At 44.0% G+C, this 2,931-nt stretch overlaps 1 non-coding gene across 1 annotated transcript; it reads left to right on the top strand.

Moving 5' to 3' along the window:
* The first annotated feature begins 2,089 nt into the window (after positions 1–2,089).
* Positions 2,090–2,278, top strand: LOC144764330 (U2 spliceosomal RNA). The gene has a single exon (XR_013596500.1). It is a non-coding gene; the product is annotated as a U2 spliceosomal RNA (small nuclear RNA).
* The last annotated feature ends 653 nt before the right edge of the window (positions 2,279–2,931 follow it).

The raw sequence follows: 2,931 nt of genomic DNA, 5'->3' as shown, positions 1-2,931 counted from the left end.
CATGCATACATGTTTACGCCCGGATCAAGCTTGTGCTATTCGTGGGCGTACAATTGTGGATAGTCTAGTTACCTTGCGGGATACCCTCTGGTATCATCAAGAACGCACTCTTCCTTTGGGTGTTCTCAGCCTCGATTTCCACAAGGCCTTTGATACAGTGTCCCATGATTTTCTTATTTTAGTTTTGAAACGCATGAAAGTTCCACCTGCGTTTCGTCAAAAGATACAGGCTCTTTACAATGGTGCTTCCAGCAAAGTTAATATTACCGGCTTTTTTTCTGCTCCTTTTCCTATTCTTTCCGGGGTCCGTCAGGTGTGTCCTATGTCACCCATCCTTTTCTTTTGTGCATTAGAGCCTTTTCTGTGTAATTTGCGGCACGACAAAGTCATTAAAGGGGTTTTTGTTCCTGGGGGTTCGGGGATTCAGCACAAAATTGTGGCATACATGGATGACGTCACGGTGTTGTGTACCAATGCTGCCTCTGTCCGTAGGACACTGTTACAGGCCTCTCTTTTTCAGTCACATTCTGGTTTGAGTCTTAACATGGGTAAAAGTGTTTGTTTTACTACAGGGCCCTGGGATCGACTGGCGAATTTACCAGTCCTCGTTACTTCGGAACCTGTTAAAATCCTGGGAGTCTACTTTGGGGTTGGCGGGTTTGAGGAGAGAAATTGGGCTGAACTTCAGGCGAAAATATTAAAAAAGCTTTCCCTATGGTCCTTACGCAAGCTGACGCTTGAAGGCAAAGTTTTGGTTATTAAAGCTGTTTTATTCCCATTATTGTTGTACCTTGCTATGGTTTTTCCTCCCAAATACCGCACTTTCCAGAAAATTCTGAAAATGTTTTTTTACCTTTTTATGGAACTCTCGCATGGAGAAACTTAGCAGAGATAAAGTTTGTCGACAGTGGAGTAATGGGGGTAAAAGTTTACCTGACCTTAAAACCTTTTTGTTGTCCAAATTATTATGTTATGTTGTATCACGCACTGCTGATGATCTGAAATCTGTTCCTGCCTTATTTACCAAGTATTTTCTAGGAGCACGGCTACGACGTTTTGGACTTTTTTCCCCTTCCAATTGTTTTCCCTTGGCCCACGATGCACCACTATTTTATAAAGACCTTTGTTCCTTTTTGCAGACCTTGGACACAGAAACTTTTGATAGGGACAACTGTATTCACCCCACCAGGCTAAAGAACGAACTTCCAAAAACTGAGCAACCGATCATGTTGGGTGTTCTAACTGAGGCTCAGTCGGTGCGAGTCTGGAAAATGGTGGGTCACAGGGACATTACCCACAGTCAGCGTGACCTGGCTTGGATGGCCGCACATGGATGCCTTCCTGTAAAAGTTTTTGAACATCGGAGAGGTTTTGCCCCCACAGCATGTTGTCCGCGCCCCAGATGCGGCCACGACGAATCCATTTTCCATCTCCTGTGGGGTTGTCTTTATGCGAAGAAATTTTGGGTTTTGTTGCGACCTTTTCTTTCAAACATTGCCGGCATTGCTGCCTTGATTTTCAACGCCCTTTTGTATGGACAGGACATTTCTGCACGGCGCCCTCCCACTGCCTGGAGACTGTTGAACTGTGCCAAAGAGGCTTCATGGGATGCCAGGAACCTGTTTCTTTTTCTCCATAAGGACATGGACTCCAAAATATGCGGAAATCTTTTTTTGGATAAAGTTATGACCTATGTTTCTGTTGATCGTGCCACCTTAGGGATTGACGACGCCAACACCTTGTGGCAAATTAAGAACTGGTAGGGTTGGGTCACCTAGAAAACTGGACAGTTATGATTAAATAACTTGTTTATACGCTTGTTTTTGTTTGTCTGCTTTGCCACCGGGCTGTAACAGGATTGGCATTTATAAACGCACCAAATTTATCTGCCTGTAGTGTACAAAGTTTTCATCATCATATCTGTATGTATTTCCTATAGACCACTTAATATAACCTTGGTCTTTTAAAAGTTATATATTTCTGTATCTGTGCCTTCATCCAGATTTACTCATCATATCTGTATATATCTCCTATGGACCACTTGATGTAACTTTGGTCTTTTAAATTGTATATTTCTGTATCTGTGCCTTTATCTATTCACTAAAGGTTTTTGAAACAAAAATAAACTGTTCTTATCAGTTTAATATCTGATACGTCCTCTATCTGGGGACCATATATTAAATAGATTTTTGGAACAGGGAGATGGAATAGGAGCTTGCTCTGTCCACTCCACGCATCAACCTGGTATTGCAGTACCTCCAGGAATGGTGCACTTCCCCACCCGGGGAAAACAATGCTGTTGAAAAATAGACGAGAAAACGAAAGTAGCGCTTAACTACCAAACCATGCAATGGCGCTATAGTGTTTGCGTGTGAATAAAAGCAAACTGGTCACCGTGTCTTGCCTTATTTATGTATTTATTTGACTTATTTGCCGCTTTGCGGCACCAGGGCCGTGCGTTATTTATTTTTTTTTTATTTTTTTCGCGTTTAAAAAATAAATAAAAATTCTTTCTTTTTTTTCCTCTTCTCCATCCAGACGCTGCACTTTGAAAAGAGACAAACGTCGGAAAAATACTGTTTTTCCAGCAGCAGAGTTTTATTGATTTTGGATCCATTTCACTGGGGAACGAATGGAAGAAGGTTCCCAGCAGGTCAGTAGGAGGGATGGAGGGATGGAGGGATGGAGGGATGGAGGGATGGAGGGATGGAGGGATGGAGGCAGGCAGGCAGGCTGGCACAAAAGTGGACACTGCCCTTGGCTTCTCTGAGCAAGAAGAAAAATACAGAGTCCTTCTCTGCCCGCCCGCCCGTCCCTGAACGGCCACGCCTTATCTATAGGCCTTAGGCTGCAGGGGAGCAGTGTCCCCGTCAAGTGAGGGCGAGGGGTCGGCCATTTCCGGTCAGGGAGCTGTCCAGGGCATCCTGGGCT

Source organism: Lissotriton helveticus, chromosome 6 (assembly GCF_964261635.1).
Source record: "Lissotriton helveticus chromosome 6, aLisHel1.1, whole genome shotgun sequence".
Classification (NCBI taxonomy): Eukaryota; Metazoa; Chordata; class Amphibia; order Caudata; family Salamandridae; genus Lissotriton; species Lissotriton helveticus.
Note: the sequence above shows the minus strand (reverse complement) of the source record. Positions and strands in the feature narration are given on the sequence as shown.